Below are 17863 nucleotides of genomic sequence, written 5' to 3'. Positions count from 1 at the left end.
AGTGATCTTACCCTGTACTCGGCACTGGTGAGGCCGCACCTCGATTACTGGGTTCAGTTTTGCGCCCCTCACTACAAAAAGGACATTGAATGACTCGGGCGTGTCCAAAGAAGGGCAGTGAAGCTGGTGAAGGGTCTGGAGCACAGGTCGTATGAGGACTCAGCAGAGCACGGACATTCAGGTGCGACTCTCCCAGCTGGCACCTGAAGTGTTTCAGAGGCAACGCCACCTTTTCTTCATGGCCAAAGCCTCACTTGACACCCGCAGCAAGTGCTGCCCTAAGTAATTAAACTCCCAACTGCTCGGAGCTCTGCACTATGGCAAAACTGAGGGGACTGAGAAAAAAAAACCCTACATCATTTTGGGGAAAAAGAAAACCCCTATGTACTCGAAAGGGAGAAACGTCAGATGTCGAGACCTCAGTGTGGTCTTCCTCACCGTTTCCCTGCCATTCATTTACCTGCCTCTGTGGCTAACTGAGAACTGCCGACCAGCATTCGGTCCGGAGTTAATAACCGGAGTCGATGGTGCTGTTGTACACGCAGCTCTCTCTTTGCTAGTGCTTGATACAGACTCAGAGCCTCTGCTAACACATTGCAATACAACGTTGTGCCCCATTCTCTCTTCCGTTGCACGGATGTCCCAAGGTATACTGCAACCAAAACACTTCATAAATAGAGGATTCTTTAAATGCCGTTAGGAAATGAATGCCGGCATCCCAGCCGTCTGCAAACAAAGCCGCCTCAAATCTGAGCACTGACAGAGTGATTTGTTTGTAATCGGACTGAACGGCCGATGTGTGCCTATTGCCCTTGCCTTTGCTGGAATACGTTGTACGGGCTGTCGGCAGTCCTTAGCATTTCTTCACGTGCCCTTCTTTCTAAAATGTCTTACGCTTTCTTTACAGAAATAAAGCATCAAATGTGTATCTGGCTAGTCTCAGTATTTGGATGAGTCCCTTCCCTTCCATCTTCCTCTCCCCTTCTCTGTGTTTCACCTCTCTCTCTCTCTGACATTTTACCGACACTGACAGTGCCCATAACTTGGGTTAATCACAGGTTGTCCCATGACATAAGGACACACAGCTCTTTCACCTTTCTCCTTTGAAGATCCATTTTTTGTGCATTATTTACCTTTCTTTTCAGAGTTGCTCATTGCTTTTGAAGAGGAAAAGATCCTTTCTGTGTATAATGTTAACCTATTTACATTCAATAAACAGCATGAAATCATATTACACTAATGATCAGTTTCCCAGATTAATGACAATTAAAAACAAAACCATGCTTTGTGCCTGATAAGACAAAGTGTAAGCCTCTGTTACTGTGTTAAAAGGCCACGACTGTAGCAGTTGCAGACGTTTGTAGCTACAGCAGTTACAGAGCTGCTGGCTACCATCCTCTGAGGTCCAGAGGACACCAGGCTTCATCTGAAGGCTTTCTAACAATGTAACACTCTTTGAGATGCCACTCCATTAAAACAGGACTTGTTCAGCAATAGGTTTCTTAATGAAAACCCAAGGCTGGAAACTTGTTCCTCGCTGGCAAAGTGAAAAGCAACACGAGGCGAGGCTGTCCAAAGCCTGGCTGCTGCACTTGAAGAAAACACCCCTTGAGTTTCAATGGGCAGACAGGACACGTTTTTGCAAGCCTGCTCCACAACATAGCACAACACAACACAACACAACAGGTCTGTGTCCAAAGAGCATTAACACCGTCACGAGGACAACCACTCACAAGTCAGGCAATGCCCAAGTGAAGGCTACCGGCTGCCCTCATGGCTGGCTCTGTCATTCATGGCCACAGACTCTCTGTCCCGGCACTCACAGAGGACGAGACTGGCTTCTCACTCAGACAGCACATAGCCAACATGTCAGGTCACGTCATAGCTCGTCGTGTCCCCGCATGGCTGCTTATCTACCCAACAGACAGTATCTTAGTATCTATTCTCTGTGTATGGAGAAAGACTCGTAGGAGATGTGATGGCAGGAGGCTGTCTTCGCCACAGAGAACACAAAACAGCTGAGTTTAAATTGCATTTTTTGTGCCACAAGATGTTCCTTTCCTTCCTGAGGACACCAGAATTTCATCAGAGCACTAATCTTGGTGAAAAGATATTTCTACTGACCTCGCATGACATGGATCTGTCACATCACATCATCAGCGTAATGTTGCCTGAAAAGAGGAAGGGAGGCAACCGTAAGAAGTATCAGCTGCTCATTCCACATTTGTTGGTAAGTCAGACCCCTTGCAGTCAGAGTCCACCTTCCTCTCCCACATCTCCAGCACCCTGCAAGGTACATCCTGGCAAATATAACTTGTCATTACCAGACACTATAATTGGGGGCTGTTATCTTCCCACCTTTAGAGAACCAGCCATTAGGAACAGAACAGGGGGCTGAAAGGAGAATTCCTGAACAGTGAGAAGGGCACACACCAAACATTTCCAGGTGGGGACAGCAAAACAGTTACTTCAGTTTTCTTGACAGTATTGGCTTCAGCCATAAACACAGCTCATTATCTACCAAGGTTTGTGCAGATGCCTTGGATAACTGAACAAGTCACACAGTCACCTATTTGCTATTGTATGCTATTACAAGCATGTCTGAGATGCTGCTCATTCGTCTGCTCACGGTGAGGTGATTACCCACCTCTTATCTCCAGATTTTTGTTGCATTTCCTGAAAAGATGAAGGCTGCATCTAGATTTATAAATACACAAACAGAACTCTAATGACTGAGCTGTAGTAAATGTCTCAAGACATTGTCAATTCCAGAAAAGAGATTGTTGTCTCATAGTAATTCAGAAGTAAAATCAACATTTCTTACTGAAAAACATGGGTGTTTCCATGCAAGTCATTTTCTCCCTACCAATAATCTCAAGGAACTAGACTAGGAACTGAAAAGGGGGAAAAAAATGTTACTCTTTTAACAGACTTTATGCAAGAAAATCCTGTGGTAGAACTTTTTTTTATATAAAGTGCTTCTCAAAAAGCTCAGGGATGGCGACATCTGAGAGATCACTGAAGAACCGTCACCTTGTTTCAAAGCCATTTCAAGACTGGGGCGAGCATTGGATCCCATTTGTCTGTTTCCAAGAAATTTAATGATGGGAATTGGGATCATAACACAGTAGCCGAAACATAAACGTTCAAGCCGTAATTTGATATTTGAGTCTTTGATATTAATGATAAACCTAGGGGTGCCCAGTCCCCTGAGTCTGAGAACCACAAGTGTGGAAACAGTGACTTTCCATTCGCGGACACTGAAATTGTAAGGGTCCAGCTGCATCAGCGGAATGTTCACAAGTCCACAGGGCCTGATGGGCTTCATCCCAGAGTACTGAAGGAGGCAGCAGATATTATGGCAGAACCCCTCTCGGTCATCTACCAAACGTCTGGGGAGTCTGGGGAGGTCCGTGCTGACTGGAAGCTGGCCAGTGCCATTCCAACCTACAAGAAGGGCACGAGGGAAGAGCTGGGGAACTACAGAGCTGTTAGTCTAACTGCAGATCCTGGAAAAACTATGGAGAAGATCATACTGGGTGCTACTGATAGGCATTTATGGAATAATACAATCATCAGGCACAGCCAACAGGGATTCACAAAGGGAAAGGGCTGTTCAACTAATCTGATACCCTTCTACCATATCCTTCCACCTGCCTAGCGGATGAAGGGAAGGCAGGAGATGTAGTTCTGGATTTTAGTAAGGCTTTTGATCAGCATCCTTCTGGGTAAGATGTCCAACTGTGAGATGAGCCAGTACATGGTGTGCTGGCTCAAGAACTTGCTGAAGGGCAGGGCTCAAAGGGTTGTACTGAATGGCTGGTATAGTAATACAAAGTAAATGAAGTTTTCCCATTTTTAACACCTTTTACAGACGATGTTTACATGTTCTTCTGCAGCCACTGAGGAAGGTGAAGCTTATCAGAATGCATGAATCGTAGTGGATGCAGGGAAGGTGGTGGACATAGGTTTTCTGCATTTTAGTAAGGCTCACATGTGAGCAAGAACACAGAACTTTCCCAGAGGCTAATCTGAAACCGCATTACGTCCTAGAAGAAGCAGTAATTATACAAGGATTTTCCACCTGCTGTTTATGACAAGATGTGCAGTAGTTTGCTATTAAAAACAGAAAAAAGATAGAGCACATCTAATATAAGAAACCTGTAGGATTTTTTTCCTCTAGGAAACCTTCACTGGGTTACAAATCTGAAACTAAACACTTGCACCAGCACTCAGGAAATATGTCATTCAACCAAAACCAGAAACAACTGTCATCAGCAAAGGGTGTCCATGAGGGAATGATATTTCCTAGAAATATACTAAGATGCACGTGGATTAGTTTAATCTAATGAAGATGTAAACAAACCGAAGGACAGAGCTTTGAACGAAGGAAGTAGGATGCACAGAAAGTGTTTAAGGGAAACTTCTCTGCTAGTGAAAATCCTTAAGATTGTGCCTTTATAAAAAACTCAGGCTTGCAAGAAGCAGGGGTGTGACTTTTTCCTGATGCTAGAGGATCTTTCATTTTGCCAGTGGGATTCACAGCCATCTGCTGACCAGCAGAGGCGTTTTGAAATTCAGGTACACTGGGCTTCATGTTCCAAAATGCTCCATGCTGCCTGTCAACTTCTTGTCCCCTCCCCACCATGCTGCTTCTCCCACTGAGCCTGTCTGTCTCAGGCCTACCCTGTCCATACCATCTTCAGATGCAACATTCTCCCTCAATTCCATTTCTCTGATGATGACTTCCCTTTTTCAGCCACGGAAGTGACTCCCCGCTGGTTGCTTTCTAGTCGCCTGAACATACAAGAGCTTTCAGGAGTGCTTGAGAAAAGAGCTCCAAGCGCTCTCTTGTAGCACTAAGTGCCACGGACTCATCTGCAGCTACCTGCTGATGTGCTGCAGCACATTACAGGGGCCTTGGACCACCAACCACGAAGACCACTGCCCTCTTGATTAATGCCACAGTTTTGCCTGGGCAGCAGGCTAGGGTGCTGCAAGGCAGGGGATCGGAGCGTGGGAAAGGGAAGGCATTTATTTAACACACCTATTCCCAAGATGACATAAGGATGCCACCCAACCACACACCAATACCTGGGAAGCAGAAAGCATTCCCCTAAAAGACACAGCCCTAATGGGGCTTCTGAGTCTTGCAATTGCAACTCCTAAACAGCTAGCAGCAGTACTAGCAGAACATTGTGCTTAGCAACACATTAAGAAAGGAATTACTCCTTTTAAAGCTCATAGTACCATACTTTCAAAGACAAACAGCACACAAATCAAAGCACCACAATGCATAGTGCAAGTAAGCATTTGCTTTTAGTTTGTTCCTTTGATGAGATTGCATTGGATCATTTGCTTTTACCAATTACGTTTTTCTTGCATGTTTTTAAAATGCGTAGCATCAGAAAATTCTGGATGGTTAGAAGAGATATGTAATGAGTAAAATATCATTTCTTCATTCTCATTTCAAACACATGCTGTAAGTTATGCTTACAGAAAATAACACTATAAAAGTCCAAGTAATATTAATCAAATTAAAGCTTCCTATTTATTCATTTATCAGATGTCATAACAGTAATGCTTTGGCTCATTTGAGTGGGTAAGCCACTGCAGTGGGTGCTATGCAAACTTACTAGCACTGGGAAATTATCCTCCCTTGATGCAGGTCTTAAACATTGAGTACAGACAAGAAACATTTAGGGCATTTAACAGTGGCAGCTGGTCAAGATTAACCCTAAAATCGACTGTGTACATTGTCACATCACACAGCTCATCCGACAAATCAGTCTCTGAGGAAGCCAGCGTGGACCTGCCATACAGCCGCTCCAGTTCGGGACTGAGCAAACGCCCTGCTCAGCTGCTGAACAGACCAACGGCAGCTCCGCACAGGTGCGGGAGCAGCAATTCCAGCTCCGCGCTTTGTTCCAGGGGCTGGGCTAAGCTGCTTGCACCGCTCGGTGCCCTACTCCTGTTCTCACTCATGATCGCAGTATGATTTTGCAGTACCGTGACGATTCCAAAAAGACAGAATCTGCTTTGGCAGACCATTTGTAGCTACGGAAATAGCAATGTCTCTAACAATTCACTCAGAAATTTTTTAACAATTGTTGAGTGGGCATTCAGCTCTTCAAAGAAGTTCTAGCAAGTCACTGCAGGTAACATTAAAACAACTCTCAGGAAAAACAAAGTCATTAAAACCTCTGCTGGGGCCAAGCATCCGTCATCTGGCCAACACAAAAGCTGCCGTACTGATTAGCCCAAGAGTCCATCCAATCCACCGCTCCGTTCCCTGGGGTTCCCAGCAGCGAGTGCGTAGGAAGAGAGCAAGAACAAGAGCAGCACACGCCGATCCTTCCTCCAGTACCTGGCCACACACAGCTTAGGAACTAAGTCAGGAAAATTAAATACCACAGTTCTACTGATTTTGTATTCAACAGTTTAGGTAGATGTGAAGGATTAAAAGGTTTACAACAGTTTAAAGGAAAAACTGAGAGAGGAGGCCTGCAGTTTCAGCTGCATTGGTATTCACAGGTTTTACTGCCTCTGCTCAAGCAGCGGAGGATCTGCACAGCCCGCACAGACTGCCACCTCTCCAGTTATGCCAAATCCACTTCAAGCATTTGCTTTTTAATCAACAAATGATTGGAGTTGCTCTGTTTATTCTCTGTCTTGTTAAGAGCTCCTGTGCTGTATCTGAACAATGAAAGCCTACAGCTCTTTCAAATTTAGGGTTGTATTTCTGAACCACTTGTTTCAGCACTCCCCACATTTCCTATTACAAGTCACAGAAATTACTATACTGCCAATCACAGAATCATCTAGGTTGGAAAGGACCTTGAAGATCATCTAGTCCAACTGTTAACCCAGCACTGACAGTTCCCAACTACACCATATCCCTAAGCGCTATGTCAACCCGCCTCTTAAACACCTCCAGGGATGGGGACTCCACCACCTCCCTGGGCAGCCCATTCCAACGCCTAGCGACCCGTTCTGTAAAGAAACGCTTCCTAATATCCAGTCTAAACCTTCCCTGGAGCAACTTGAGGCCATTACCTCTTGTCTTATCGCTCATTACTTGGTTAAAGAGGCTCATCCCCAGCTCTCTGCAACCTCCTTGCAGGTAGTTGTAGAGGGCGATGAGGTCTCCCCTCAGCCTCCTCTTCTCCAGACTAAACAACCCCAGTTCCCTCAGCCACTCCTCATACGACTTGTGCTCCAGACCCTTCACCAGCTTCGTTGCCCTTCTCTGGACATGCTCCAGTCATTCAATGTCCTTTTTGTAGTGAGGGGCCCAAAACTGAACACAGTATTCTAGGTGCGGCCTCACCAGTGCTGAGTCCAGGGTTAAGATCCCTTCCCTGTTTTCCAATTAAAACAATTAATTTCTAGCTCTAACTACAACTAGGGCAAAATACAAAACAAAACAAGCTAAAACAGCATACTGCATCTGCAAGGCTTTTTTTTATTTGTAAAAAAAAAAAAAAGAAACCTTCAGTTTAAATAGATCTAAAAATACACCTTCAGTACACTGTGTACTGAGAAGTCAGGAAAAACAATAACAATTTTGCTGGTAACTTACTAGTTCTAGATTCCACAGCCTTGCATCGCTTTGAGAGAACACACAGACAAAGTGGAATCAATACTTTTTCAATACGTCTCTGTAAGTAACATTTAGACCTCAAAGTGAGGTATTAGACGATGCCTCAAGAGTCTGCTGTAATTCATATATGCCTTTGTTTCTCTTAACTTTCCTAATCAGGATCACCTAAAATACGTATTTTACTATAAAAGATAGTACATTCATATTTTACCTTTTAAGAGAAATCCGTGTGGATGCGAAGACAAACTCTCTTTTCATTTTCTATTTGTAAAGCAGAATATATGGCATTACCCAGAAGCCAAATAAGTTAAAACTGAAGTATTATGTTTCCCATATACCAATTTCCTACTTGAATTATTAGAGGAAAAATAATGCACTTTTAGTACACACTACTTGTTGTATACAAAAAGATAATTCTGCTTTTCAACAATTGATATGGTGGCTAAGAAAAGCCGTTATTACATTTGACCTGTTTAGTACATTTCAAATAAGGGAGCTCCTAATGTTTACACTAACCGACAGAACACTAAACTACAATTCTACATTCAACGTACTACTAACACTAAAAGACAGAAATTTCACAAGGCTTAAATTTGGGCTGATTCTAGGGGAATGGCAAGGAAAAATAAAAACAAATGCCCGAAATTCTTGGGAATTTCTTCAACGCTTTTGTTCTCTGATACACTGTCATGTAAATCGTCAGCTCACCACTGCTCGTGAGAATCTCTATCACCATTCCTTCCAATTAGCCTTTCGTATAACATTTCCCAATTCTTTTGATAGTAGTTTTTTACTATAATGTGTGAAAGCACCTTTCTATCTGCTGTTTCTTAAGCCTTCATTTTTGCTGCCTTGTAAGTTCATATGACGGGCTACATTCCCTTCACTGAGCTTGCGTTTTGAGGAAGCGTCATCTCTCTTTGTTTACACTGAGTCTCCCAGCATCAATCATTGCTTTACTTTCCCCTCACCCTTAAATTCACTGTAGGTCCCAAAGGTAAACCACCTGAAGGAACGGAATGTCCACTTCCTGTGGTCCATCCACCCACGGGTGAAGAGTTGGTTTCGCGTTGTGGAGTTTGCAGAAATGCTTATGCTTTTTAGACTAGCTTTTTTTTTTTGTTGTTAACCAGAGCAAAACAGGTGCCCTCATCCCTCGAGTGTCCTGGAAATAACAGTCCAGCTGGGATGAGGATGAGACCATTTCATAACCCAGGTAAAAGGAACAACTGACAGTGCAAGAAGGATGCCAAATCCCATCTACATAATTCTTGCTGTGAGGTACTGGCATTTCTGTCAACCGAGACATCAAAACTTGTGAGGTGTTTGCATGTGGCCACTACAGTCTAGGAAACATTGGACACTTACAAATAATTGCTATTAAAGGCTCTGTGTGTCTGTGGACTATCAATGATGCTGGATTTCAGGAGAAAGAAAAAAAAATACTGATTATTGTATACTGACTTTTTGTAATCTTGTACAATTGTAACGCAGCACGAGTGGGGATGGGAAAGAGGAATATTCTGGTTTATTTCCTAGACTGTTATAAAAAGAAATTTGTGTTAGGAAGGCACAAATGTAACAAGTATCACGCTGTATCTAAAGGTATCAGTGTTTGTCCTGTCTAAGAATTCTTAAATTACAACTGCAGCTTCATTTAAACTTCTGGGTTATGCTTGAACTAAACTCCAGAAAAGTATTGGCCTGCTCTTGGCATACAGCTGCATACCTCATAAACCTGTCAAGGTCAGGAAGGAAAGAGAAAATAATTTCTAAAAGAAAACGCACACGGGCAGCGGACAGGAGCATCTTTCCTGGTCATAACCCGCTAGGAAGCCCAATCCCCAGGTGAGTTTCCTTGTGCAGATCCAATCCTTCCAAACGACCTGACGTGTACAGGAAGCATCCATCCCACGGCTCAAGGCACAGCTGTGTGTTCCTGTGACGTGACAACAGACACAAGCCTGCACACTAGAAGAAGAGAAAGCTGAGGCTTGGAGATGACCTGGGCCAAGGACACCTTGCCCACACATGTGCAAAATCTGATTTGTTTCACTGGGCCAGACTAGCATCTCCCTGGGATTGCAGGCAGATCAAGAAGAAGCTGTCTCTGGCGAATCACCGAGGAACTGGATGGGAGATGATCTCACCCGTGGGATGTTCTCCTCATTGTTTGTGAAGGGAGTAAGCCAGGATACTGAGAAATACTGTGTTTAAAATAAAAAATAAATTTAAAAAAAGCTGAATTGTTTACACACAGCCCAAATGTTTGGAAACAGGGAAGTCCTACCCAGGAAGGCAAAAGGAAAGGCACAGTTAGATTTCCAGGTCTCTAGGTGTGGACTAAAATTGGTTTAATAAATGAATCCACTGATCCTAGATGTATTGAGTGCAGGCCTTATTGCTGTTACAAACCACCTGACAAGAAGATTACTCACAACCTATTGTGGAGACAAAGGGAACGGAACTATCTGAATGCTTTTAGACACTGCAACGTACCCTCCAGCCTGAAGAAGAAGATGAGAAATCAGGATTAAGTGACCACTTCATTGCTAGCCACAGATTACTCAGGTTACTCATTTTCCATGCTGCTGCAGAACTGGGTAAGCAGGACTCAGACTGTCAAGTTCACCAGAACGCTGGGAAAAACATAATACTCATATGTGTTTACATATATATCATCACATGAAACTATTCTCAAAATCCATCCATCAATTTACATGCTCTGACATCTTGCTTGTATTGAGCGCTCTGAAATTCTCATCAGCTTTTCAAATATTCTCTCCTCCTGCAGTAGCAGGCAAAGCTTACTACAATTCATTTAAAGGCATTTAAAGATAAGGCGGGTTTAATATTATTTGGCGCGCTCTAACTCTTCAATCAGATCGCGTCTCCTCACTAATTTATTATAGAAGCTTCTAAAAGAGAAGTTCTACCTATGCAAGTAATTGCCATGTAAATTATTATAAAATCCCAAAATTCTTGGGAATTTCTTCAACGCTTTTGTTCTGTGATACACTGACATGTAAAATCGTCAGCTCACCACTGCTCGTGAGAATCTCTATCACCATGTGAAAACACAAACAGTGATAATCCTCTGAGAGGAACAGCAGACCGCTACTAAGAAGAAACTGTTTCCACCACATGTAAACCACAGCAAATCTCTTAGCTTCTCTCTACTTCAGCTCCCAGCATACACAGGGACAGCCCCTCCTCTTGCCTCAAGAGGTTATCTCAAGGAAAAAATATATCAAGGATCATGAGGCTCACTGACATTATGGATATACCAGACACATCACCAATATGCACACATTATGTCAAATTGCTAAAGTTATCCATTTATTTTCTGTGGCAAACGGGGTCCCTTCTTTCTTGGTTTGCACATAACATTAGGTGGGTCAGGAAGCCTTTCCATTAGAAACTAACCAATACTTTTTTCCCATTTTTATCATGGAAATGACCCTTTATAAGTCCTTTTCCTAACAACTTTGCCAAGTTACCTATCACAGGGAAAGTTTTCCACGGTACTCACACTGATGTTTTGGGACATATTTTAGTTAAAGTTTCTGAAAAGAGCAAGGAAAAAAAAACACCACATTCCTCTTACTTTGTCACAGGTGTAACAATTCCCATGTTCACAAATTCATATGCAAGTTGTAGGACAGGGACTTCAAACTTAAAGAGGATAGGGAGCATTTTCTATCAGGGAATATCTTTTTGCAGACGCTGTTAAAATTTATCTGGTTAAAACCACATTTTAAGCTTGTGGAGGAAGGCATAGCTCACACAAGTTTCATAAAGACTTGCTAGAGCTACCAAATACATGAAGACAGAAATTTCACAAGGCTTAAATTTGGGCTGATTCCAGGGGAATGGGAAGGAAAAATAAAAACAAGCCACAAAATAAAATAAATACAAAATGAAAAACAACTTATGTGCAAAACATACTGGGCAACCTGATCTATAAGAATCAATGGTCATGCCACTTATAATACATCCAAATCAACTCATTCCATCTGTTCTCACCCTTACCAGAAGGGAGGGTCTTTCAAGACTTCCATAAGCATCTGTGTCATCCCTTAAGCAACGAAATTCAGGTTTCTGGAACAGCTGAAACGATTTGCTTCACAAAAAGAAGGAACATTACGGACCCAAACGAATAATTCATTTGATGACTTTCTTGTCTAAGTCAATACTGGAAATGGTTTAAAAGTTCATTAAATTGGTAGATTGAGAGAGCAAGGCACTGAAAGCTAAGACTAATACCCTGGGGTATCAATATAGAAACAATTCCATTCAGGACGTTTCACAAAATTTAGAAAACTTGCTTTGATATTTAGACTTCTGTCGGGTCTATTAATCGCAATCATCCAAAAACAAAGTTAACTGAGGAAGCATTGGGGCCCTTGTTCCATTTAGTTATGGAGAACTGTGGGGAGAAAAATGAAGGTGGTATTCAGTGTGTGCCCCATTCCTTCTGTTCCTTCATACTCAGAAACACCAGCCTCGCCGGATCTTTTTTCTGAGCTAATGCAAGTACTCTTACGCTTTGCTCTCAGAGAACATGAAAAACTGCACTAGCACGGGTCACGAAACCTCACTTCAAAATATCACGGGTAATGGTTGCAAGCCTTAAATACTATTCTGCTGTTTTCACCTTGGCTGACTGCTCTCCTTCGGTAAGTAGGTAACCTGTCTTTTTTTCCTTTCCTTTTGCTCACAGCTTCTCCCCACCTCCAGGAGGTCTCCAGACACACATACACTTACATACTTGCAGTCTTTTAGCGTGGCAGGTGTAGCAGTACTTTGGCAAAGTAGTCACTCTGTCCTTAGTGCTCTACTAGAATAAAAGGGTGAAGAACTACTGTACTGGGGGTTTGAAAAGGGACTCTAAGGCTGAAATAATCAGAGCTGTGAAAAATTATCTGGCTTTGCTAGAGCTTGAGGCAATTATTTTGTGTTTCAGCCATCATGGCTGCAACAATCGTGCTGTTCAAACTCACTCTAGTATAAAACCTCCTCGGGTCCATTCAGTATAGATTTCGTTCCAGTCCAGAACTACCACAAACCTTGGAAAGCCTACTTTGATTTTCAAGCTTGTCATTAAAATCTGCCCCCATAAACATGTGCACATCAATTTCATACGATTTGAGTTTTCATCGAAGACTGAGAACTACCAGCCTTCGGCAGATTTCCACATGTGCAGGGGTGCACATGTCCATGTGTGTGAGGGAATTAACCGTTTAAATTTGTGTCTGGAAGGACACTAAAAGGACTCCCCCATCCATTGGGCAAGACAGAATTTTTCATGAGGACAAAGAGCCCAGCTTAAACTGCTTTCAATGCACAGATTCAGCTCCTCCAGTAATATAAACTGATGTGGCTCTGCTCTGCTGAAGGAAAAAGAATTGTCATTATATGGTTCGGTTCAGTTCAGTTTGGCTCTGCTTCCTTCTTAGTTTCCCTCAAACTCAACACTTTGATACAATGTTTTGTTACAACGGTTAGAGGAAAAAAAAAAAAAAGGTCTCAGGTAGCCAAGGAGTTGCGATAAAGGAGCACAGTCCCTGAGCACATTAAAGCATACTCTTCCTCTGCTAGAATCACTGGACACCTTTTCAGCCAAAGTCCACCAAGAAGCGTATTTGATAAAATTTCTGGTTGTTTCTAGAGAATCCTGGACTTTTCCAGGACCACACAGCATTTCATTATGACATTGTCACGATCACGACTGCTCAACTCTTTCTACAGATTGTCTCACGCTGATCTGCCATCTACATTTCTTTCTACGATAGGGTTTCAAAACATAGTTGGAGTAGTCAGCCTCTACTACTGAAAAATCATACTATTGCAGTGCAACAAAATCCACAGGCAGAAAGCCAAAATTATGCTGTACTATGCTGCGGATTTATGAATCTACATCCTCAGACTCCAGGAGGTATTAACCAGAGGTACAGCAGTAGTAAGTTGGGTGGATCAACACTTTGGGATTCCTTAAATAATAACAGAAAACTTGTAATGTATTAATTGTCAATGCAAAGAATACGGTCACGGTCCCTTAATTTAAGGGTGCAGAAATTTTATAATACAACAGGAATTGGCATCTGGCTAATTCACAAACATTTGCTTGACTGCTGACTCTGACCAACTGAAAGATTCTCCGTATTTTGAGGGAGCCATGAATTCATCCCATTTTCTTTTCCACTATCCATATTCACCGGTAAACAAAGAAAATCATACCACAGGGAGTATAATATCAGAGGTATTTTCCACTGCTATTTTAAGATACTCTTTCAAAAGAGCAAGTTTCTCTCTATCCTATGTAGCTTTTAAAGAGAACCACAAGCTGCTTACGTCTACTAGGTCCTTCAAAACTAAACAGAGAAACCCACTGGGAGGCAAAGAGAAATCTTTCTAAACCACAAAACAGACTGTTAATTGTCACTGGCCTCCTGCTTATTCCCTCCTACCCCTTGAGACAGGATATTGCATAATCCTTCTGCTGTTACTCTTTTGCCTAAAAACTGCTATTTGGGTACACATGGTAGTATTACAGTAGAAGAAAACACCTCGTGATCTCATAAAAGAATGACTGAATTCTTTAACCCCAGGAACCCAAACATAGCACCCTTTTAAGACCTCATACATGTATTTTTAGTGCCTTCCTTCCCAAAATGATGTTCAAGTATCTGCTTACAATACTGAAAGAAGAATATCTTGCTATGTATTTTACCCTTTATGATTTACAGGTCTTTTGATTTTCCGCCCCAAAACAAAAAAATAAGTGGAAAGACAACAGTGGGGGATCTTACAATGACAGCAAAGCTCAAGAATATTTGCAGTAACGGAAAGAAAGCTTTCAGCCTTCTCTCACGTAATTTATGCACTAATAACTGAGCATTACTTCATCACTGTCCTCAAGCATAATTGTCAGAAGACATTTGCATAGTTATCTAACAAAAAATTCTGTTTGGCAATCAACTTGAGAGAGTCTTCTATGTATAGGAACATATACGTATTCATTCTTCTTGAATAAAGCTACAGCTTCCATACTATACAGACTAATGCGGAACTTCTGAGTGTCTGTCATCGTCTTCACCCATGTCGTGTTTGCGCTCTCTTCCCTCTGAAGTCCAAGGGATACGATTTAGCCACCTGGGGCATGCAGTAGACCCCCAGCGCGTTCTCTGCTCTCCATCACAGCATCTTCACCTGACGCAGTGAGACAACAGGAGGGACGGAGCACTCGGAAGCCAAAACGGGAAAACCACTCTGTCGTTTTGCCTCTGGCTTCAGCTTGCACTTACGCAAGTGAAAAGTATCTCCCCTGTAAACCAGTGACAACAGTAAGACAAGCAGCTCTGCTCCATTTAGTGATCCCTGCCTTGTTTCCAATTATTCTGTCATTTGAATTCCCCATTAAAAAAAGTCACATCCCCGGCTATGTGAGGCTGCCACATGGTGACATGTTATTCTGTCCCTCTTGTCCTTCCTCTGCTCCTCAAATGTCACAATGAAAAACTTCAATCTCGTCTCATTCCCTCACCATTAACAAGAGCCAGAAGGTCAAAAGGAGGATTTTTAAGAATGTCAAAAATAAAGGCAGTTTCAAAAAAGCCCAAGTTTACACCTCAGGTGTCGTCTACTTCCAAGCAGAATCATAAGGATTGTATCCAGTCAGAAGGCAAGAGTACCAAATGAAACCTGGATTACTTCTAGCTTTTGAGCACAGAGCAATCAAAAAACCACATACTACACACAGTACTTACAATAAACTATTCCACTATAAACAGCTTGTGCAATTCAAACTTCTCTCTTTTTTGTTAATTCACGGCCACTGGAGATGGTCAATTAAAACCACCCACAATCTCACTGGAAGCTGAAGGATGTGGACAATGAACACAAATCCTTTAGAACACTTCTTTTCCCTTGCTTTCCTCAAAACCCAACTTTACTCTGAAAAATGACTACACTAGAAACAGCGGTAGCAATCACCAGCATTATCCTCACTAACTAGTGAGAAGGCTTCTGCAGGTAGTAATGGTTCATGTCTTCCATCAAGCCTAAAGCCTAACACTTAATTGCTTTTACTGCCAAACACAGTCTTAATCATACTTGGCAACACGGTGTGGCAAGCTAACGTTAAAACACTTGCACAAAATTAATCAGAAGTGAGTTCATCATTTCAATTCTGATATAAACAATATTACATTAATTAAACACTTAACTGAGAACGTGCACTTTCAAAACTCCTGTCCCCCAAATCATTCCGACATGTTTCTGCTCCCTTCCACAATAGCAATGAAATGTCATCAGCAAGGTCATGGTTCAAAGTGATTTCAGGGCTGACTGCAAATCAATGCCAAATCACAGATTGTGTCTTTAAAAAAAAAAAATTAAAAAAAAAAAATCTTAAGTTTTGATCAAGAGGGACTCGTACCTTAGCACGGGATGACGCTGTTTAAACAATTCCCTTAAAGATTCTCCCAGTCATAACCAAAACAAACCCCTGCCTAAAGACATCCAGGAAAACCAGGAAACCCAAAGGAATATTATTTCTAGTGTGAAATGCTGACAGCCCAAATACTGGGAGAATGCGCAGTTACATTCACCCAAATGGCCTCCGTTCAGGTTCTGCGCTTAGAAAAGCCAAAGCCAGACAAACGTACACTAATGAAAGCACAGCGTTTACAAAGGTACCAGCAGCACCATGGCGTGCAGAATTCCTCCTACCCTGGTCTTTCAGGGCACTCCTTACTCACCCCAGCACCAGCCAGATGACACTTGTGTTTGCACACGTTACTCGTACTTCCCCACCCTTCTTTGCTGCCATCATCACTTCACAGCAGAAACAGAAAATACCAAGGAGGTATAGCCTTCTCCCTTATTAGTTTTCTGTCTTACCTAATAAATCATTATTCTCCAGTGCATTCACGATTTTTCTGCTCCTGACTGCATCCTACTTACCCATATTGCTCTAACAGCAAGGGTTTCAAAACCAGACAGGCTTAAAAACTGTCCCATTAAAAACCTAGCTATGCCTTCATTATTTTTTCCCCTCTAAAACTTGAACACTGGTAATAACAATGGAGAGGGCTCTAATCTAGATACAGATGCCAACAGTTAACGGACACTTTTACTACTATATTGTCTTCATCTACTTTAGTCTACTACATATTTTATCCAGAGACCAAAGGGATAGAAGTACTCCTGAAGAGAAGTATATACCTGTACTCTAACTCCAGAGCATGACAAAAGTCAAAGAACCTGTTTTCTAGTTGGCAGCCGCGAAAAATTGGACAGAAACAACAGCTAGTGTAGAAAAAGCTGTTAGAAAAAGTGCCTTCTGCAATGCAACGTATCGCTGCAGGCAGACTTATTGCAATTTTTGACCATTAATCTCCAAGGTAAAACCCAAATATGCTTTGACACAAACATGGGCTTCGAGAATACTCGCTTTCATCGTATTCCAGTCTGCTGGATTACTTTACACAACGCGAAGATTCCCCATTCCCAGCACAAATCTCACGTTCTCACCTGTCCACATCAACACACTCGATAATGCAATCAGTACTATTGCTACACTAATGCCTACAGTGAATGAATGCTAATTCCTACATCAGGTCTTTATTTAACTGAATGGATGACTCGTGCTTCTCTTAGCCTTCTGAAGTCACAGTGCATATAAACACCTGGCAGCCTTGGCATCATTAGCCTATTTATTACCTTTAGCAGGTTTAATATTGCGAGAATGGGAATTCAGTTCCTCGTTTCCTCCATTTTTCTCTTCCCCAACCCACCATGCACTAGGGATTTTGTGCCAAGATTCAGGAAAAGGAATGACGTTTCACAAGGAATATTAAGTACATCTCTTCCTAAGTCTGACCTTCTCTAGAGTTCTGCAATGGCCCCAGAAATAAGGAGACAAGCTCAGATTCAACTCATACAGTTGCTCAAAAAGCCATCAACTGTGCCATGTACTAACTGCAAATGAAAAAGAAAATCTCCAAATGACAAATGGCTTGCTTTCAAACAGTGCCTTCTCCCAGAAGTCTGTCTAATAGCAGAATCCTTGGAAACAGTGTTCCCATGGCCATGGATATTTGCTTCCATGGTATTCAGACAGTACCTTGCAAGTTCTGTACCACACATCTAAAAAAACATTTCCTTGAAGCTCCACTCTCCTCTTCAACCCTTGGAAATGCGCTGGTGCTGTACACAATTCCTGCATTGGCCCCATCCCTCTAATACATTAGATAA

Source organism: Strix aluco, chromosome 2, assembly GCF_031877795.1.
Source record: "Strix aluco isolate bStrAlu1 chromosome 2, bStrAlu1.hap1, whole genome shotgun sequence".
NCBI classification, from domain to species: Eukaryota; Metazoa; Chordata; class Aves; order Strigiformes; family Strigidae; genus Strix; species Strix aluco.
The sequence above is the reverse complement of the archived record's forward strand: the minus strand, read 5'-3'. Positions refer to the sequence as shown.